Source organism: Aptenodytes patagonicus, chromosome 12, assembly GCF_965638725.1.
Source record: "Aptenodytes patagonicus chromosome 12, bAptPat1.pri.cur, whole genome shotgun sequence".
NCBI classification, from domain to species: Eukaryota; Metazoa; Chordata; class Aves; order Sphenisciformes; family Spheniscidae; genus Aptenodytes; species Aptenodytes patagonicus.
In genome coordinates, this window is record NC_134960.1 from 19,472,495 (window position 1) to 19,495,451 (window position 22,957).

General features: G+C 41.6%; 1 protein-coding gene across 9 annotated transcripts in view; it reads left to right on the plus strand.

Moving 5' to 3' along the window:
* KCNIP1 (potassium voltage-gated channel interacting protein 1) overlaps window positions 1-22,957 on the plus strand; it is a 456,219-nt gene that overhangs the window by 321,128 nt on the left and 112,134 nt on the right. Inside the window, exon 1 of one of the 9 annotated variants that reach the window (XM_076350001.1) lies at window positions 669-695. The exons of the other annotated variants lie outside the window; for them this stretch is intronic. The gene's annotated coding sequence lies outside the window, so the exon portion shown is untranslated. Of the gene's footprint in view, window positions 1-668; window positions 696-22,957 lie in introns of those variants that run through there. 9 annotated transcript variants of the gene reach the window in all.

Consider the following 22,957-nt stretch of genomic DNA (forward strand, 5'->3'; position numbering starts at 1 on the left):
GAGTGCTCGGAAAAGTGTATCCTGAGGCAGAGCAGTAAGTTGCACGCAATTCTGGCCATGGGCATACTGTGTCCTTGATGCCATTTCTTGCCTTTCCTCGTCTGGAAGCAGCCATGGGAACAGCAGCTGACCTACACCAAGGGCAGTTGTGCCACCACCTGCACAGAGTGCAGAGTGCACACACAGGTCCAGGGCTGTGCAGCAAGAGGGGAAAGGCTTTTGTTTCTCACATATCCCTCAAACTTTAAAACTGATTTCCCTCTAACAAGTCTCTTCTTACCATATTTAACATTTTACTAGATTCCTGTATTTGATGTAAAATGTGTGTGCGGTGTGGGAAAACAAGATACTCGAACGTGTTGCTAACCTTCTGTAATTGTATTTCACTCGACAAGGAAATACAGCAATAGGTCATTTTCTAAATGAAATTATTTTGCTTTGAGTTTTCTGAAGTTCATTTTAGTATCAATCAAAGAATGTGGTTGGACTTTTTCCTCTGTGTTGTTAAACTATGGGATCTCTCTAAAACTGTAATTCAGTGTGAAAAAGGAGCATCAGATTTTACTAGATATCAGACATATTTGGTGAATTTTGGCTGTGACAGAGAGGAAATGCTAAACAAACTGGTTACTGTATATTCTGTTGCCTTAGAGACTGAAACATCTGTATCCATGCAGGCAAGTGATGCAGACATGGTAAGATTTGACTTCCTTACATTCCTGTCTTCATCTTGCTGTCAATGGAAATGTTTTATGGTGGGAATATGCTGGGCTTCTTTAGCATTGTATTTATCCGGTTGTGTGGCATGTCTTGGACTAGGAGGGTTTTTAATTAAAGTCTAACTCTGAAGTCAGGACGCTCCCTAAGAAAAGATGCTTTTACATGAATAATTTTTCAAGATGAACTTGGAGGGACTTGAAATGATTGTTGTACTGGTGATAATTGTTGGATTTGTGAAGGCACTTGAGCATCTGGGTCTCCTAGAAGGCAATTATGAAGGTAGGATGTTAAGAAATAGAAAATATTTTATTCTGAAAGCCATTTGCTGCAGAGCATTATACTTTAATCTGTACGTGCATGTGCAGGGTTTGAGTATCAGAGGAGCTGAATAGTAGCCGAAATAACTTGAAATGCTTTCTTTATACAAATGAAAAGCATTTTATATGTCAATATAGGATTGTAGCTCTCATTGAAAATAAACGTGACATAATCTTAAACCATTCTTTGTCTATGTTTAAGATTGTTTCAAGAACTTCAATACAGATTTGTATGCTTTAGTAAACTGCAGCTTGCATCCCGAAGCTCTGAATGAAAAAAGGGTTTGCATTTTAGTAAGTTTATCATTGCAACTTCTCAATTTGTTCTAATTGCTGGAAACGTCATGGCTTATTTTTAGCTATTGGCTATTATTAACAGAAAATCCAAAAACCTTACTGAGCTTATTTGGATGAATGTTTCTGTCCTAATCAGTTTAGCCCTCTTTCAGAATATTTATCTTTAACAAATCTGCCTGGTCTTGCTCTCTAGTCTCATGTATGTTTTAGGAAAACACTACGATTGAAATGTAAATATGCTTTGTGGAAGATAGTTTGAGGGAGCTGACTGCTAAAGATATTTTAATTCTTGTTACCTCTTTGTTTTTATAAACAATGTAATTCATGTAGAAACACAGAAATATTAACTAGAGACAGAAGGGATGAATTTTAGACAGTGAGCTCTATAAATCAAAACATGTCTGTGCAGATAGCCTCACTGTTTAATAGGAAGAGTAGATTTACAGTGTTCCTAAATGTTCCTGAATATGATATACATTGAACAGCTGCTTTTTATAGAAACTTGAGGGTCGTTTTTCATGGTAAGCTAGAAGTACACAGGTATTAAAATAACCTTCAGCTGCCCAGAGATACTGAACAATTATTCCTTTCTGCTTCAGAGCTCATGACAACCTGGAAAAGGCGAGGTTGCTGGCCTCATATTAATTACTTGCAACATTTAGTACAAGCTTCAAAGAACCTTGGAGACTAGTAGCAAGTACTTTACTGGAGGAAAAAAGTTATAAAACTTTTGGTTCATTGGTTGTTTGCTTTATTTTAGTTCTCATGCATGTACCTGTTTCTCCTACTTCCTGCTGCTTTGGGTATTTTTCCTAACCTATTACATGTTTGGATTAATTAAGAGGTGCCTGGTGATAATTGTTGCACAGCATTTTGAATCTAATACAGATTGTTTAGCAATTGCTTTAAGTACCAGCTCTAGCTTTGCAAGGTCTATTGAAATGATCAAACTGTGCAAGCAAGACAGAGTGCCAACAGAAAAATGCATTTATTCTGGCTTTTGTGAGCCTTCAGAAGTCTGTGCTCCTACCATAGAAAAGTGTTATATGGTATCCGATGGACAGTTAATTTCCTGTCTCCAGTCTGGTCTCCAGCTCTAGCAAAGCCCATTATGAATTGGTCCATCTGAGCACCAGGTTTTTTTGAATCCTTTTGTTGTCTGCCTGAACACATTCAAAGGGCAGATGCTATTTAGCAACTTGGTTTAAAAAAAATTAAAAAAAAAATTTAAAAAGCATTGAAGAAGGAAGCTTTAGGAGAGAGCACTTCTTGGGTTTGGGGAGCCGCATCTTCCCGGCGCCCAGTCTCCTCTAATACTTGTGAGCTATACTCATGTCATGAGGGGGGAATTGCACATTTGGTACCACTAACCCCTAAGGAGAGAGAAAGTTTGGGATATTTGAATAATTCAGAGTAAATCATAATGATGTCTAGTTGTTTTCTGATGAAGTTTAAATTAAAATACTGAGCAGGAGATTGGGGTTACTTTGTGAATTATACTGAAAAAGGGATAAAGTAAATTTTACATTAAGATGTTAGAACTTCAGGTGAAGTTGACATATTCAGACTCTGTAGTTTGAACACGTACACAATTATGGCTTCATTGCAGTTGCTTCTGCAAAGTCCACCCTTGTGTAAGAATATACAGCATACACATACTTTAATGAAGCTCTTGTCCTTGTGAAATCTGCTGCTTGATTTGTTTTAATGGTAAGATGGCTTGAATGGGGTTGTCACTCATTAATTTCCAGCAGAGACTATTGACTGTTTGTTACAATAGGTTAGTTCTTAACGCTTGTGTGCTGGTTGTTATACAAAGAAATTATACTTAATATTCTAGTGAGAAAAAGTTTTAACTGCTGTTAATGTTAATAGCCCTGCTTGACCCTGTAGGACTTACAGAGTATGATGCTGCGTAGGAATCTAAGCTGCCAGTATAGTATAAAATCCTCAAGTGTGGGTTACCCTAGCAAGAAAACAAATTTCTGGGGCCACACTTCATTATTCAAAGAGAATACAGGTATCGGATACATACAGCAATAGAAAGGTGTGTACTAAATCTCAAGCACAACATACGGAGTGCTAGCAAACAACGGCTGAAATAGCTGGAAGGTGCCTTTGGCGTAGATAACTCACAGCTGCAGTTCCCACTTCCTGAAACAGTTGTGGACCTTGTTTATACTGAACAGCTTACAAAAGTACACTGCTAACATACTGTCTACATGTTGAAACCACTGTAATTATTATTTAAACTCATCAATACTATCTATAGAGAGACTTTCAAAGTAGCTTTTACAAATATGAACTCTAAAATCTGTACATTTTTAAATGGAGGAAGAGGACCAGAATTACCACGGCAGAAACAGGCTAAACTTCTTGAAACTCTGTACCCTTCCAGCCAGTAATGAATATGCTCTTCTGAAGGTCACTGTCACTAAAAGAGGATGCCGGTCTTGGAGTTTGAGTTCTCGGCTCTGGCTGGCCTTTTGCTCTTACTCTAACATTTGTGGGCGTCTGGACAAGAGAGCCAGCTGAGAAGACACTGTGCTACTGCGAAAGTGCCTCTGTCTAAACATCATGTGGAGCACTCAAACTTACAAACTGCTTTGCAAAAGCATTAGCTCAAACCACCTGCCATTAACTGAGCGAAGGGGAGGACTTCAGAGTTTTCCTAACTGAGCTTTTGTTTGTATCCAAAAGTGGTTTTGAAACAATATACAGAAGTTCACAAAAAGAACCAAATCCTCCCATGCTATTCCCCATCTGCTCCATTTGTATTAAAATACATCGGAGAACAGTTTTTGTAGCAGCTGCTCAAGACTAGATGTTCCTGGGGAAAACTACTGTCTTTCAGCTTCAGCCTGTGGTTTACGAGGTGCCAGAATTTGTTATGGGGTAAAGGGAAGGAGTGAAGTTTCCCCCGACAGACCAAGAGGCAGCTTCCAGCTTCCCTGAGATGGGAGATTTGCTGTTTCTTAGTGACGAGGAGCCACAGTTTCTCTTCAAAGACTCCTGTACTGGCCATGACTTAGCAGGGAGTATCAAACTGAAATTTCATTCCAGGCTGTTAAAAGCCAAACTTGCACTTTCTTTTTGATTTAGCGTAATGCCCATCTCTTCTGCCACTGGAAAGTACAGTGATCTGATGGTGTGACTGATTGATATTATCTCTCAGCTACTGAATAAAAGTTCAGGCTCATAAACCGCTTTTGTTAGAGACAAAAGAAGCTCATTGGAGGCCAGTCCGGACCAAATGTGAGTAATTTGCACCAGGAATCAGCACAATGCATGAATTGACAGGTCTAAAATATCACCCAGTATTCTCCCAGAATTTGTCTTTTGCCTTGCATTTCTAGCATATTCTGTCCTCCCTACCAACACTGCACTAATTATTTGTAATAATTGTTTAAAACATAAAATCTTAGCTTTTTGCAGGGAGTCGTCTTTGCTGACAGCCATCCCTGCATGCTGATTTCACATAACTATTTCACATGGGGCCGGGCTCATGCTCAGCCTTGAGACTGTGTGATCACGCGCAGCAGCAGCCACCTCTGAGCCAGGGAAGAACTCCGTGGGTCGGCAGCACTCACGTCGTGAGCGCAGAGGACTCAAACCGCTGGGGTCTGATTATCGTGGAAGCTGTTCCTGCAGGGTGTGATACTGTGTTAAGTGTATGTAGTTACCCTGTGAAAGGCAGTGTGTCTGGGTGTTTCCTCTGTAGTGACAACTGGCGTTACGGAAATAGCATTCTTGCGAACATTGCATAGGAGTGACTACAGAGTGTCTGCGATGCACAGTGTACAGCTGCGATGTGTTGGGAAAGGGAAGGGATGCTAAGGGTCTCTGGAGAAAGGCAGACCGATGAGATGATTCTCTTGACAACAGAAGTTCAAATCTCCATGTGGACTTTGCAGTCTTAGTTTGGTTTGAACACCTGTATATTAATTCCCACCTTTTTGGGAGCCAATAGCATGTAATCTTGAACTTCTAGCCGTCTGTTCCTCAAATCTCTTAGCTCCTTTTCATTTCCTCCTTTTTTTTCTTTAAGAAGGTGCCTTTTTTAAGACTAGGCCCTGGCTCACTTCCCATACATTGCTTTGCTCCGGCCTGGCTGTTTGGCAGCTCTTGGGTGTTGGACAAGGGGTTTTGCATAAAAGCCGGCTGCAGTGCTCTTGAGGCAGTGGTACTAATGACGCTGCTGCAGTACACATGGCTCTGTGTGTGCCTAACTGGATGGAGTGTGTGAACGTGAGCAGGACGTCTCAGACTCTGCTAGCACTTTTATGCAACAAAAGGCAAGAGCACTGCTAGAAATACATGGTCACAGAATAGATTGCAAGGCCTGATTTTGTATTTTCTGGTTCCCACACTCAGGTTTCTCCCTTTGCTAATCCCCTTTCTGGCCCATCTGTGACTGTTCTTCCTCTTTAAAAAAAAAATTCATCATGCCAGTGCCCCGGAATGAGCTCAGAGGGCTGTCCTTGAGTGTACAGGACTGGCTGTGGGTAGACTGAGCCAAAACAGCACCTTCCAGAATAACAAATAAGACAACTCTGTGTATGTATTTGTCTTTGCGAACTGTGAGATACATACTGTACTTGCAAAAGGCGACAGAGCTGGCCAGCTGTCGCACGCTCGCTGGCTGAAAGGAAATCGTTACCAGAGCTGTAATATTTTCTTTGTGTTACCCTAGCAGGTACAGCACGGTTGTTTGCTGTCTCTCTTCTACGTTTTGGTACTTGGTACGCACTTGGTGCCCACTGACTCCTTTGCCCACAGCATGCCACACGACATGCATTCAAGAGAGCCTCCAGCTCTTGGTCAGCACCTCTGCAGCAAGTTTTCGCAATTAATCTAAAAATGGGCAGTTTGAGTGGTATTATTTGGTGTCATTAATGAACATATTTTGGGGGTGTACGGTTCAGCTGCAGACTCAGTATGAGCTGTTTGTAGCAAATACTCAGTTTTCTATTCCAGCTTTAGGATTTTACCTGTTGCACGTTCTTGGCTTTCTGAGTGGTTGATGAAATCTTTAGGAAGCATTTATACCTACAGAGGAGCTTTGGCCTGCAAATCACTTGTGCACTCATGCACTCATGTAAGCTAACAGGACTGTGCCACTGTCTGTGAGCACAGACTAACCAAAGGACAAGGACCTCCTGAACAAAAATAAGCTTGTTTGCTACTGCCTGCCACGGTTTTCTACGTCCTAACCATAACAGGAGTGTGTCAGAGTTTTTCTTCTCACTTCTCCCAGACGATGCTTGGACAGATGGAATGTCTCCATACTCAATTTAGTCATATGTAAAATGGAGTTAAAAGTAATGACCAGATTCAGTTTCCCCCAACCTTAACCTTGACCATAAAATACTTGGAACTTTTAAATGGAAACCAGTAGACTTTAAACCCTAAGAATCTGCTAACAGTGTGTGCTATTATGTACTGCTGTGCACATAATAAACTTCTCTCTTCGCTCTGCCACCACTGACAGTCTCATCATAGTGATCATCTAATTCACTCTTTAGAAGTTGGGTGAGAGATCGTCACAGGAGACTTGGTGGGTGTAATGCAGAAACAGGATCCTAACTTTTTTCCACTAATCTTACATTGCTCTTGGTTTGTAATACCAGCTGGATATTTTACATCTCTGCTTATCACCTACACTTGAAAAATCTTTCCAACGAAAGTGCTTCGTGCTTTCCAGGTAAATATACGGCTGTACTTTTCTCATATTCAGTGTACTCCTCAGGCATACACTCTTCCTTCACATGTAGAAAGTAACAAAATAAGATTCTGTCTTAGTGTATAATTCCTAATAAACTGTCAAGATGAAGGCAGCAAAGCGGGTTAGAGCAGAAGAATGTACCTCCTCTCTCAGATGGGGAGAAGCGGGCACTGCAAATAGAGCAGGATGGGCAAGAACAGTCTTTCCCTGACTCCTGCTACTACGTAAGATAAGAGAACTTCTAAAAACATTATAAAAATTCTGTCTTCTAAATGCATTGTTTTGTGTTGTCTTGTATCACCGTGGCTGAGTGGAATTGATTTCCCTCATTGGGACACTGCTGTCATTCCTGGTCTTCCTCTACACCAAGCAAAAAGATTATTTTTATTCTGGCAGACAGTCTGTGTTTATATCAGCTGCTATTTCAGTTTACCAAACATCCTAGATAGAGGACATCAGCAAGGAGGGTGAGAGGATTTGATAATTCCGATAGGAGCGGGATTGACTTTTTGGGAGAGATAACATCTGTTTCTTACACGTCATCTAGATGTGCCTGATGTCTTCTCGTCAGGCAGCTCAGAGTGTGGAGGGAGAAAAGGCATAAGTGGGACTAACCTGCTTCACGTATCAGAGGAGACCAAAGGGTAAGTTGTAGCTGAAGGCCAAATGTGGTAACGAGGCAAACCCAAATGGATCTTGGCAGCACAAACAGCAAGCAGGCATTTTAACCGGTACTGAGTGTTCTTTCCTTCTTTCCTCCTGAAAGGCAACGCTGAAACACTGTACTTTATCTTGGAAATCTGTCTGCGCAGTGAGTCTTGTACTGTGATCATGGTCCTTACGTGTGCCATGATAAACTGCAGTGTGTGGCTGAGACCCACAGTGGGCACAGGGTGCAGCTGGATTGAGGTGTTCTGGGGAAGGTCCAAGAGCACCAGGCATCAGCACTGTCATTTCTTCCTTTGGATCCTTTAGTTGGAAGGGTGTTGTTTAATTAAACATCCAGGCTTCTCCTTGCACACTTCGGTAGCCTGCCCACCTTAGCCCAAGCAGTTGTCAGCATCGGGCTGCGAGAAGGAGCCTGAAGGTGTGGGGTCCTTTTTGTCCCATTCATCCAGGCTCCTTTTTAAACAGAATTCCAAGGCCCTTTCCTTCATTTTTCACACTTCCTTATTCCATGCTGAGGGTTTCAGTCCCGTGAGGAGGTACAGAACAGCCTGTATGCTGGTGGTGCTCTGGGTGATCATGTTTCCTCATGTCTCTGATAGAGGAGTCAGGGCAGAAGTTAGCCCATCCAGCATATTGTGCAAAAGCAGGGAAATAAACAGTCACCCAAAATTGTTGTGAGAATAATGCAGAATTCTCACGCTGTTCTTCACACAGGTTTTCTCCTGAAACAGGAAATGCTGTATCATGGCCCTGATTTTTGTGAGCATATTTGCACAGCTTCCAGATGTAGTGTGCACACAGCTTTTTCTTCACTTTGATTTATGGGTCGCTGCCCTTATTTCAAGTGTTGTTTGATCAATACTTTTGTCAGGAAAATGATCTGTGTACATATGAAAGGAGGCTGCATATAAAGTCCGGTTGTTCAGTTGGGCTTTATAAGCATAGCTATTTGCTCAAAAACAGAGGCAGCTTTGGCACAATGGAAGATTAACTTATTGGCCCTTAAAATAATATTTCAAATAGTTTCTATAACCTTTAAAAATCCTACTTAATACAGGTATGATCAAACCACTCTATATTCTTATCCTATGAGATAATGAAACAGTTTGAATAATTTATTTCAACTTAGCTTGAAGTGGGTCTAGTTGCAGGTGGACTGCAGTGGCCATTGTGAGTGAATAGCTGTGATACCCAGTGGAGCCTGTGTTTGTTTTTTAATGAAAGCTGAACAATTTTTTCACCTTTGTCACTAGGTGGGGACGAGGAGTCGTTTTGCTGTGAGCTAGTAAAATGCCCTGTTTTATGGGGCTTTAAATATGTTTGTGCAACCACAAATTCACTTGTATCATGATTTGAATTACAACTCTTGTAAAGAAAAGAAGTATTTAATGAATCGTCACTTAATTTCTTCACTGTTTTCATTGAGAGAAGACTTCTGAGATGTTGATACATTCACATTAATAATTACACTATTTCCTATATTCACTAAAATGGTAGACTACGAAAAGATTTATATAAGTTTCAACATGACAAAATCTGTAAAAGATTCCCTCAGCCACGCTGAAGCACTGCTTCATTGTGTCTGAGAAGTCAGAAGCACGTGCAACCTCTTTGGCTACTACATTAGTGTCTTGTGACTATGAGCGATTGGTACACCGTCCCTTCAGGTGCACACCAGGCAGCTTCTTTGCCTGAACATCCAACAAAGGAGTTAAAAATAATAGTAATAATAAAAAAGCCTCACAAATAGCACAAAACTTCATGCTGCAGTTGTATGAACTACTTCTGCTCCAGAGATCAAGAAGGTCCTTGAGCTAGGGGGTAAAGGGTGGATTTGTGCTGTTGAGCTGCAGCTAATCCATAGTGAGTACAGCCAGGCTCGGTGCTGCAGACACTCAGGCTCACTAGTGATGCATACTCTTATCCTAACTAGATTAAAATATTTGTATTTACAAATACATGGTGATACATGATGCCGCTGAGCATGAGTGGGCGCCCTTGGAGACAGTGCCCTGGGAGGCTCTAGAGGAACATTTTAAAGCTCAAGAGGAGCTGGGAAAACTTAAAGAAGCTCATAACTGGAACAGCGTAGGTTTTACCATCCTAACTGGTCTCCAAAAAATTATGAGACTTCTTTTCTCAGGCAGGAACTGCTAGTATATGTGTGTCCCCAGGGGAAATTGTATAAGCACAAGAAAGAGTGAGCTCTGAGTGTCACTGCAAGCTGTTGCGTTGGTGGAGCTGCTGTTAACGTGTCGGTAATGGTGCATGGCTCCATGTCAGCATTGTACCTCCATTCACAAGGGAACATAAGTATCACTGAAAAATCCTACCGTTGGACAAGGCAGGTGGAAATTGGATGCAAGGTACGGTGAGCTCATGTGAAAGCCTGTCTGTATTTACAGCTTCATCATCTCAGATCTTTCTGAAAGGTTAGGGGAGCTCCTGTGGCCCCATGATTCCCACAGAGTTCACTGTGGTGGACATCATCTTTCTGGGGCACTTACAGGATTCTACTTACTAACACCAAGTTCATATTGACAGAATGTCAATTTATTTTTATATCTCAAAAACCTCTAGCTTTGGGCTTGTTACTTAATCCAAGTTTGTTGTACTGTGAAGTGGAAAAAAACTTTTTGCTTTAGTCTGTGCTTTTCCGTTAAACACCTGACCCACTTTTGTCCTAACTGGATGCTTCTGTGCTTAAAATTGCTTCATAGTTCAGTTCTCCTGGATTCAAAGGATTTTACCAGTTGTCGAAATTGTCCCTTTTTTTGCCTTTTGTCCTGACCTCTGAATTGTTACTATTCTTAAAGAATTTCTTCTATCGTGTCATTTGATGAAGTGGAAAACTATGAATTCAATAAACATCCCAACAATGTTGAAATGACCTAATTCTGACATCTTCAGAAAGTTTTTTTTTCCCCAGTTCATTCTTGTGAAAATTTTACTGTACAACATGCATATTTTAGGAGGGGAAAAAGAAAAGGTACTCCATAAAACTGTGATGCATCTTAGTTTTCATCTATCTCATAGTTCAAAATATTGTGCTTTTTATAGCACATTTTTCAATGCTTTGAGCTCACATTGTCTCACATACAGTCACTAATTTGTAGTGCCTTGGTTAATATACATTGAATTAATGTATTTCATGGAAAATGTAGGTAAGTCATTTTCTTCTACCTCAGTGGTGATATACTGTAGCTCTATCAGATGTCACAGTGTTATACACTGTATGAGAATCGGAGTTATCTTTTGAGGGTGGAGGATCGTTGCCTTGTACGAACCAAAAAACACATGGTGAAGAGGCAGCCCAGAAATGAACATGAGGAGGACCTCAGGGATCCCACTTCAGGAGGTATCTTCCCACAGTGGAAAAAAGGATAAAGGGAGCCCACAGGATTGAAACAGCCTGAAGAAAAAGCACTTCTATGGCATTTCAGGAAATGAAATACATCCTTGGGGATGGACAGGTCAGAGTTCAGTGGACCAAAGAGATGTTATGGACCAGAGGGCTCCTTCTGCTCTCCCACTTTGTCTATGGCCAGTCCTTAAGGGCCTCCTTGTGTGGGACCTACGCTCATGCACAAGGCAGGCTGACGTCTGTATAAGCAGCAGCTGGCGGACACATCTTGGGGCTTTCTTTTGTGGGGGGATACATTGCAACTCATGGGGCATCAGGTCTAGGACAGCAAGCGAGCTGCTCTACCAGTCTAATATAACTTGAAAACTTACTAGGATGATAAAAGCAAATTGCTACACAGTACTGGAACTTGGGAGACCTGAATCTGTTGCCCATGCTGTCACTTACATATTTCCTTTACCATACCCTATGATGTTTTTTCGCCTTTGTAAGTAAGAATAGCTCCAGTAATTGCTTTCTCTGTTTTTCTTTCCCAAGAACATGAACATGTCACTTGCTTCCTGTTGACCTAAGTTTATTTCCTAGCAGGATTGCGTGCTGGCTTGTTTCTCCTTGTCAGGAGGAGCACTGGCTGTTACTGGCCATCTGCTCACCATCCACTCTCCCCTACCTACTGCTGGACACTTGCTTTCCTTCATTTTTCTCTTCACGTTTATAAAACTTGAGGATCCTATGCTGAGACTCCCTGCAGACCAGAGAGTTTGACGAATAGTGGGGAATGCTGTAAGGACCAAGTTCGTACCACCAGCTTGTCCCTGCAAAGGTGTTCAGGAGAAACATGCGGTCAGTCCTGCTCAGAACAAGCCAATCTGGATTGCCATACAGAGCGCAGCCACTGCCGGCAGGTTTGCATCCTGCATGACCAAGCAGTGAATCAGCAGGCTGTACTGGAGCATTTATGCTCCTTTCCACCTTTTGAAGGTTTCAGTAGTGCTCCCTGCAGCTGTTTGCACTTTTGCTTCTTGATTTTAAAAGCATCTTTTTGAGCTCAGCTGCTTAGAACTCCCAGCTGGGCTTTCTGAATACAAAAGGAAAAGGTTGAAAGCAGCTACTGTGAGTACTGAGCACAAATAACAACCCCAGATACAACATGCACATATTGTTGAGAAGAAGAAAGAAAACAAACGTGATGGGACTTGTAGGAGAAACTTGAGGACTGCCAATGCAAGCATCAGACACAAATTAAAAAGTGTGCCCTGTGCCTGATTCCTGAAGCCCTCTTTTAAGCCATCGTTACTCCTGGCCTCTCTCCTTACCCACCTTCATCCCTGCAGCTCTGACTCTCCCACATGTATTCAATAGGAAAAGAAACTGGTTCCAAAATAAAGAACTAGTTAATGTACTAATAAAGCTGGCAGAAGCAAAGAGCCTGCTTGCTTAGTTATGGGATGCCAGCCCCCGCATCCCAATAGTAACAGTCTTCCACTTGTCCTTAGCAGGTCTCATAACACTTGCAAAGGAGATTGTTTATCTTGATTTTGGTTTTACAGGCAGAGATGGTGTGCTAGGCTTCAGATGTTGTACAGTGCTCATCTTCGCAGCTTTTGTTTTCTGCAGTCCTATATCAGCTTCATGGCTCTAAGTTCCTTGGGACATTGGTTCTGTCCCTGCAGAAGGTTTTGAAGGTCTCCCCTGCACTGTGTCTTCATATTTCTCATTTTGCTTTCAGTGGGGAGGCCAGTTGTGCCTGTGAATGGGCTTTAGAGCAATTCCTGTGAGCAAAGTTATTCTTCCTGGTCTCTGCTTGGATACTTGGGGCTGGCCCACTGCAAATATACTAAATTGCTGTGCATCTAGCCATAGAGCACATTAATAATGTTACACTGTATGCCCACAGCTACTGTTATGCAGAAGAGCTTTTGCTTAATGTAGTGTTCAGGCTATATTAATTTGTACGTTAATACCCTATGTAAAAAGGATTCTGAATTGCCTGAAAACTACCATTGTAAGTTTCAGAAAACCTACATGGTAGGTTACAGTAGGCTTTGGCCAAGCCTTTAATAGCCCTCGGCTAAAAAAGCAGCACTTACCATAGGTCATAAAAGTAAACACAAATGCAGCAAATCTAATTACTGTGGAAAATCAAACATCTGAGTGCAAGATGAAGGAAGTTGTACATGAATGCCTGACAAGAAATCTATTGAACATATTAAATTATACACCTCTCCCAGAATAGCTAGAGTTTTAAAAAGAATATAGTGCAGCAGTACTCAATCAAGAACAAAAATACAAGCCTAGTGCACATCAGACTTGGGACAACTTGCACACAAGGACTACTTTGAAAGTGAGAAAACAGCTTTGAACTCCACAGCATGCCATTACGCAAATACACGTGCATGCAAATTATAAAGAAATCTCTCAGTAAAGTGAAGCAACGTGACAGCCACCTTCCACCATAAACCAGGACACAGGCGATGGAAATAGAAAAGGGGGGGGGGGAGGAATAGACGAGCACAGAGTCAGCACCCAGGGTCTCTGCTGGCAGACTCCAGCTTTAGCTAGGAGCACAGCTCAAGGGACCTGAGAAGGGATGATGCTGATGTCAAGTCCAGCCCTTTCCAGTCACAGGCTACCAGGTACCCTATAGAGCATTTATTCTCCGGAATACTTGCAGGACTCTCTGTAGCAAACTTAGCAAAGTACCAAAAGCCAGGAAAGCAGGAAAAATCTACACCTGCATTGAATTCTAGGTCTGTGCAGTAGCAGGATGGTTATTACTAAATGACACTTTCAGGAAGCAGGCTACAGCCCATGCTGCAGAAGGAAGTTACCTCCAGATGTGACCCAGGAGTGTGTCCCAGGGTGCACCAATAGGAACACAGAGCGAATTCAATTCATTGCTGAGCATGGTTTCATGTTAAGATATTTTGTGGGGAACCAGGCCCAGGGAGGTGCAAATAGGTACTTTTTTTTTTTAATTTCCTGTGGTGTAAGGTGAGTGCTAATTCTAGCAGTGTAGTCAGGGTGCACGTGTCCCAGTCCATGGCAACTAGCTGATACAGAGCTCTATTGCCTGAACTCTGATAATTAACAATTTACTGTCCAGAAAATTAAATTGGTTCTAAATTTATGCATGGGAACAAGATAGCAATAACTTCCTGAGCAGCTCAGGAAAGCGGAGCTGGATTTTAGTTTCCTGATCTGGTGAGAAAGGTTAATGAAAGTTGTACATCCATATTAAAATAGTTGAGGGGAGAGTGAGCAGCTGGTGACAGCAAGGGTGCCTGAGCCAGAGGAAACAGCATCATTTGCTCTGTCACTGACCTTCTGTCTGACCTTGCACGTTCTTGCTGGGAATTTTTAATACCTACAAGTACGTATAGAGCTTTAGCACTTAGGCATTACAGATGTGCAAGGTATTAAGGTGTGGAAGGTCTTCAGTAGGAAAGGGGAAGATACCCTTTTTAGGTAGTTTCCGTACCACATACAGAATATCTGTTTGCTTTCCATTAGTTTCCCATGGTTTGTATGAAAGTGAGCTGGCAGACTGCAGTGTGGGCATAAGGCAGCAGAGGCGTTGCGATAGTGTAGACTCCTGTGGACCCAATTTGATCCATACATCTGCCCCAAGGCGGCTTCTGGCAGCTGTCTTCTGACTTGTTCATAAAACCCTCCCAACACAGAGGCTCCACAGTCTCTCGGCAATTTATTTCAGTGCTTTGTTACCTTCTCCAGTGGAAAGCTTTTTCCTCATACCAAATTGCTTCTTCCTTGCTAAGCTTGAAGCTTGTTACTTCTCTCATCCACCGAGGACACATAGAATAGATTAACCTCTTCCTCTGCACTGGTCTTTTGTGTACTTATCATCTCTTTTCGGTCTCTCCTTTCCTGAGCAACCTTAATTTGTTTAGGTCTTATTAGACTATTGATCATTCTCACTGCTCTGGACTTTCTTTAATTGGCTTGTATCTTTCTGGGTGTGCATGACCCAAAATTGGATCTTGTACTCCAGCTGAGGCCTTGATAGTGTGGAGAAGAGTAGAAGGGCTACTTCATTTGTCTTGCAAGCTATCTCTGTGCTTGTAGTTCTAGAAGAGCGTTTGCCTGTTTTTTATAACATATGGGTTTTGATCCTTTATAGCTCCTGAATTTTTTTATGGAGCTCTAATACCAGTAAAATTCTTTCCCGCCCTACATTTGTGCAGATTATTAATCCAGCATAGGTGTAGAATTCTGCATTTGTTCTTATTGAATAGAAACCTGGTTTTGTTTGTTTTCAGACTTCAACTTCTAAGATATTTTTTAAATCTACATTTGATCTTCAACCTATTTTCCCCCTTTCCTAGCTTGGTATTATTTGCAAATCTGGTAAGTACACTAAATCATCTGCCATTCATATTGACTGATACCAGACCTAAGACAGCGCCCCATGAGGCTCAGGGTTTTCACATCTATTTTGAGAATGAACCTTTGACACTACTCTGAGTAGTTTTTCAAGTAGTTCTGCATCCACGCCCTAGTATGTTCATCTAGACTGTGTTTTCTTAGCTTATATGCAAGAAAGTGAGATGAAATACTGTGAAAAGCTTTAGAGAAATCAAGATGTGACGCAAAATCTATTGTCTTACTATTGAAGGAAACGAGATTGGTTTGACACCAGTTATTCTTGAACAGATCCAATCGGGCAGCCACTCCTTTTCTTGTGATTTTCTCTCTGCTTACCAATTGTTTGGTTTTTATTTGTTTTTAGGAACTGCAGCTGAGATAGATGTCTAATTCCCAATCTCCTCATCCTCCACCTTTTGTAAAGACAGGAGGTATATTTATCTTGTTTCAGTCTTCTGCACCTCATCCCTGTTCTTCAACACTGGGTTGCCAATAACTGCTAACAGCCCTGAGATTTCATCAGCTGAGGATGAATTATATCAGGCCCAGCCAATTTCAAAACCTCTGGCTTATCTAAGTATCCTCTAACCTCTTCCTTCCCTATTAAAAAATCTAGTCCCATGTCATTGATTTTATCAGTTTCCATACTTTTGGTTAGAATCCAGTCTGGATGACCCCTTTTCTAGTTGGTTTTTTTTCCACATCCTATGTGAAAAAAAATTACTGAATTTGACAGCCTTGTTGGCAATATGATGCTTTTTCCAGGCACGTCTGTATACTACCACTTCCTAGAGGCTGCTGTCTTTGTTGCTTAAGGTCATTTTTTCACATGCTCACACACAAAAAAGCTGCATTCCCCTTATCTTCCTGATTTGGCAGTCTGGATTATTAAACTCTCTGTGGTAGAACCCAAGGTTTCTTTTTTCCCCAGCTAGCACCTTCTCCTACAGTATGGATTTCAGATGTTCATCTTTGAAGTAGTCTTCCTGTTGACTTCAGAAACCAAATACTTTCAGCAATCAAATAATTCCCCTCCTTACAACTCTCATGACAGCAGGCCAGATTACCTTCTTCAGAGCGCTTGGAAAAGTTGTGTGCAGACTGCAGGCCACTCAGCCCTGGCTGCAAGCCTGTTGTCTTCCTACTCCTCTTCTGAAAGGCACAGATGTAGTCAGTCGTCTCATGCTTTTCTCCTTGGTGACCTAATGACTCTTACAGTGACAGCTGCAGAGGCAGGAGCGGGAAACCTCAGTGGAAGAGAAGTGGTTAAAAAGAAAAGTGTAAAATCCTCCCCAACAGTTGAGAATTAATATTCTCATCTGGGAGGTACTTTCCCTGGAGGTACAATACACCTGCTTGGTGTATTGTTTGTTAATAACCTAAAGCAGGTTTGATTCCAGCAATGTATTTTAGCAAACATAATGGTATATCTTCACTTTGTTTGTATCCTTATGCAGGGTGATGGAGGAGGAAGGCATGCTGCGTTTATTTGGAGCACAAGTGTTTTTGAAGGGAAGAGCCACGATCAGGGTGACGAAGGGAGCTCACTGAGAGCTGCTGCTCACACTGACTTCTCCCACAGCCCGTGGAGAGGCTGAGCCAGAGCTACAGCCTTGCGGAGGGGAGACGCTGCTGCCGAGCTTTGGGGGTGGGGACTTCTGCCTCCCCCTGTGCCTGGCACTGTGTCCCCAGGTCTGGCCCAGGCCCCAGCCCTTTCTTGCCCTACAGAGGTCTTATGGTCATGGGTTTGCTTTAGCTGCATGCAGTATTGTTTCCTTTTTAAATGACCTGCCTTTGAATTTCAGTGCATCTCCACTTGCAGCTTTCTGTTAAACCATGATGAAGAGGGAAGAGGCACTGGCAAGTTGTGCTCTGGTTGCTCATGCCTGCTTTGCCATATGTTCATTCCCTTTTAACTAGCTCTGCTCTATTTGTTCTCTCCTCATGTGGAAATACTCCCATGCCTGAGTTGCTTCTGTTGCTTGTGTTTGGACCTTTTCAGTTTCCTTCTGGGACCTTGATGTACAACCAGGTTTTTAAGCCTTATTAAGGGTTAAACACTAAATGCCTTTGAAAAATTGTACATTAATTCTCTATGCAAAGTTTTATCCGTTGGTAGAGTAAGGATGATAACGTGCACCTCAAGAAGTTGCTGAAGATTAATGAAATGTATTTGTAAAGCGCTTTAAAAGCTTTGCATGGTGTGTTACTTCTTGAAGTGCAGATTACTGAACACTGTTTAAAGAGAGAACTAACAAACTGAATGCTACCATATGCGGTATTAATTGCATATGCAGATACAGCAGGCTTTATTATAGGATTCGCTGACATTTACTGTGAACTCTGTGACACATTACTAGAACAGCGTGCTTTTATTTGAAGTAAAAGAAAATAATGAATCCAAAATTACTTTGGGGATATCTTTAGCAAACCTTTCCTTTACTTTGAAATAGTCAATAGTTAATTAGCCACCATTCAAATTTTATACCAGACCTGCCATCCTGTACCAGAAAATGCTAGAAGTCAACAGGTGCTTCTAGCTGAAAAGAAGTTTCTGGCAAAAAGTTAGGAAAATATTAAAAAAAACCCCACTTGCTGGGTTTATTCCCTGTATTCTGGACCAAGACATTGCCTGTAGCAGCAGAGCAGATAAGATCTCAGTCTGCGGTGTCCTCATTGACCCTGGAGATTTGTCAGGGAGGGTAAAGGAAAAAGGACCGCTGGGCTTGTGCACAAGGAGCCTCACAGCACTGTCTGGACACTCAGCTTGTGGTGGAGGCTGGCGTGGGGGCCTGCCCTCGGGGGACACACCAGGCAATGCACATTTGGGTGTTCCACTCTCAGGCAATGACGCCTGCGCGCAGATCGGAGGTGCAGTCTTTGTGCATGGGCCTGTTTCAAGAGTAGTTCTGCAGTCGTAGAGAAGAGCTTGCACAACCATCTGCAGCACGAAAGGCATAAGCAGAAGGAAAACCTCAGCCGAGACCTGCAGGAGCCAGGAAACCAGAAGATCAGTTAGGAGAGAATTGACTAGAAGTGTGAAAAGACTGAAAGGGCATTTGAGGAGTTGTGAAGGGAAATGAAACGTGGCGGGAACTGGAAGTACCATGAGGTTCTGGGGATTGTGAGGGAAAGTGGCTAAACGGTGCTGAAGGAGAAAATGAAGTGACCTTGAGTTAAGCTGAGAAGGTTAATTCAAAAGTACCGATGGGATGTTTTGGCTGGAAACAGGATATTCTGGCATAGTAGCTGGAACTAGTGCTGTGATGAGAAATTTCTGCTGCAAAGGAAACCCTTCTAAATAGAGAAAGTCATACCAAAGAAGTACCAACCTCTCTCTTCTCTACTGGAATCAATTTGCAGTATTTGCAGAACTTACTTGCTGGCCAAAGGGGGAAAGTAATAAATGGCCTATTTTAAGTGTTTAAAAAGCTTCTAATAGTCACAGCTTTACAGTTCTGCTAATTTATGAGAAAGAATGAGATGCAGGTTCAGTGGCAGCTGGTGACAGCTCTTCACTTCGAATGCTTCCTATTAAGCAATGCAGCAAAATTATACAGAAGCAGAAACAGCGTGTATGATTTAGATCTGTATGTTACCACATCCATTCTTATGGCTTTTTTTTTTGTTTACATTGAAGACTGAAAGTGTGCTTTCCGCTTTGGGATTATTTGTTCTCCCAACTATATCAAGTTTAATTGCTTCTTCGAACCGTGAGACAGTGCAGTATTTCAGAGCTAACACTCTTTGTAAATCCTGTCACTCATTTCACTCACTGAGAATTGATATACTTAGGCTTAGTATATTAGAAATGAAGCTAGGTAGCAACTCCATTTTGAAAAACCTTATGCCACTAACGCCTTTTAAAAGTGAAGAGCTATGTTTTCAGACAAAGGCGCTGTCTTTCCAGGTGAGTTATTTTTGGACTGTCTGACTTGAGATACTTCAGACCTGTATTTCAGAGGCAGCGAGGGCACCCACACCCCAAGATGCTTGTTGCTGTGAAAGCTGCACTGCAGTGAAGGGTTGTGTTAGCAACGAGGCTTGGTTCCTGCAATTCAGGGAGTAGCTATATCGGTAGCAAAGCTCCGAGTGTGAATCATTAGACATTGCTCTTTATCTTGGGTTCAGTACTGCCGCGATCACAGCCAGTTTGGACGACGGGCAAAACTTCTGGCTTCAGTTGAAAAAGTGTAGATGCGCGGCTGGGACTGGGGAGAAGGAAAGCCTGTATAACTCACAAGAGAAGAAGGGGGTTCCTGGCTTTAGGTGTTCCTAGAGCTGTGAGGGGGAAGTGGAAGTGGTAGATTTAATAGAGGATTTAAATGGCTAAGATCTAGCCAGTAGTTAAATTGAGGGGCTAAACTGGAGGGAATATCAAAGTAAGAATCTAGGAGAAGGAACCCTCAGGTAGGAGGACCTGCTAGAGAAGAGTCTGGTCTGGGTGCCGGAAGGCATCAGTGTGCAGAGATCGTGGGGAAAACCCACCATGTGAGGGAACAGAAGGGAGAGCAGGGGACCTGCTGGGGCGGGCATGGGGAAGCCTGTGTCACCCAGCAGTGGAAGGCTCCATAGGTACGAGACAGAAGAATGAAGACTAGGGTGCCCTAGGAAGAGTGTTTGATTTCTGAACCTTGCTAATGAGAACCTTGCATTTGTGTGAACACGTGCTGTGTGACACAATGCAAAAATTGCATAAATTGTAAAACCAGGCTCTCAGAAAGTTAGAAAACATTATACTTAAATTCACTAGCAGAGCTCTAATTTAGTGCCCTGAGCAAATACTTCATGAGCAAACCCATCCTTTCTTCCCCATGCAGTCCTGTTTCTTTTATTGCACAGCAAGATGTTGCCTCCTTAATTTTCTGGGACTTCTTACAGGGAAAACAATGTATTTTAACCCTACCTATGATCCAAAGCATACGGGCTTTTTTTTGTCTTGATACTTTTTTTCAGTTTCTGTTTTTTTATGATATCCTGATGCAGGTACATATCCTTAAAAATCCCAGCTGCAAGCAACTAAAAGCGCAGTCTGATAAGGGAGAGCGTCAGATGAATTGAAGGATGCAGGGCATGCGTATGTAGCATGGCTTTCTTCTAAGATACTATTGATTGTCAGAAATTACTGGTAAAGAAATACAATGCTGCAGCTAAAGGTCTCTGATTTGTACCCAACTCAAATCATAGGAATTACCAATTTAATATGTGTTTGACAGTCTAAAGCTGAGTTTGCACATCATTTCCAATTTCACTGCTACATCATTAAGATGACACTAACATCTTTCAATGGTGAAGAGCTTAATTAAATTAAAATATTCCCTCAAATGTAAGTTGCATGCAAATATGAAAATTAATTAATGAATGTTGTTTCTGTCTTTAGGAAGACGTGCATAACGTAATTAATTGGTCCCATGAAAGTCTTGAATTTTTTCTTTAAATATCATTTTGAACAAATTACTAACAAAAATTGTGCGTGTCTTTTTGAGCTCGCATATCATTTGCAATGATTCAACTGATGTAATACATAAGCCAGTATAGGTCCTGTGCAGAAACTGCTGAAGTAATTTGTCAGCTTTTATATATTATAGATATACATTTCAGACATTCAGATAAGTTTTAGCTGAGTTTTAAACTGACCTTAAGATGTCATAAAATGGGCACTCAACACTCAAGTTAGTTCCCGACTTCTGATGTGATTTAATCAGGCCTGGTTACAAATATAGGTTGGGATGAGAACCTTCCATTTCCACTGATGTTTTCAATTCTTCTAGGTTAGACCTTCCAGGGGCCTTCCTAAAGATATGATTTGATTTAATGCTTTTTCCAACTAATTTGCTATTTAATTGTGGGGTAATAAAATGTTTGTCACCCTTGAAATTTTCTGAGTAAAATTTTCCAGTGCATATTACAAAAATTGTAGATGAGTGTCATATCCCAGAGGCAGTTTTTGTTGTGAGGGCTGGTTGTGTGATGCTGCTCTTAAGATGATTTTCAGTAGCTTTTTTACCTTTTATGAAATTTCTTGGTCAAATGTTTCTCTTGGTCTCAACTCTCCTTTAGGAAAAAAAAAAAAATAGCTGGACCAATTCTACCCTTCTCTGTACAAAATCAAAGAAAACATGTTGATGCTTTGCCATAAATAAGCTTTCACAACTGTCTTGGTGCTGTGAAGCCATTGACTAGGGAATAGCTGAGGTTCCCAAAATTATACATGTCTGACAGTCAAAAAAAACCACTTGCATTTGAGAGAGAGAGAGAGAGAGAGAGAAAGTTGGAGAAACTGTTTCTACCTTATCAAAAGATACTTGTTTTCCTAAGATATTCATACAGCTTAAACATGTAAATAGAGAGATTCTAAGAGATTTTTTTAGAAGCCCATAAAGAGACTAAGGTAATTTCTTTTCTAACTAAATGCCTCAGTTTCTTAGGATAGTCTCAAACAATTCTAAATATATTACAAGATGTGACCTGTACTTCATAGAATTAATGTATGTTTTTTAAAATATCAGCAAAGCCTAAACTGAGTCCTTTATTAATGTGGCATTAAACAGAGGGACTGTAAAAATACGCTTCAGAAGTTTCTGTCCTTCCTGAGCACGCATGGCAGGAAAACACTGAAATTGTGATGAGGAAACTGCAATTTATAGACCTTCATGGTACCTCGGTCCTTAGAGAACAGTGAAGAAAATAAAAATAAGTGAACCTCACGTTAGTGCACGTCTGCCAGTGCTGCTCTGCCCACCGCTCCCACCTCAATGTCTCCCCGTCCTCGCTCAACTGCTGACCATTTCAGTGGAGCCAGGTTTGCCCTGCACTGTCCCAAGCCTGAAGTGAAACCTGAATATTAGGTAGAGAGTCCCAATAGTCTTACAAATCTAGATAGTACTAGGCAAATAGTTTTTGACTAGAAAATTGAGTAGATGGCTTTTGAAAATATTAAAGCATTTCACGATGACTTTTAAGGAATGATTTGGAAATTATGTTTCTCTTAAATACTTAAAGTACTATTTTTTTAAAAATACAAAAAAAATGCCAACAAAAAAAACCCCAAAACCACTTCTTTTTGATTCAAGCCAAGGGTTTTAGATTAATCCCTAGCTAACTCGGAAGTTTTGTATTTCAGCATAATCTGTTCCCTGCTTAGTCCTGATAGTCTCTGCCTGGTTAGTTTACCCACGCCTCTCATAGCTTTGCTCTCTCAGAGGCAAAGAGACTTCTGGCATTTTCAAGGTCCTGTAAATTTGGTGTAAATGGACCGTATTCCCTCCTATGGAAGTGGTGGGACAAGGCTGGGTGGAGGACACGGCTTGTCGCAGTGTTACATTCTGTCTGAGCACTTCAGATTTCCCACACGCATAACTGGATCTCTTTTTCCTGTGAGCCGAGATCGAATCGTTGAGGAATGGGCATTTAATAGTGAACTCCTTTGGTCATGAGCAAAGACGTACAGCTACTGACCACACAGACATTCATCTTGCT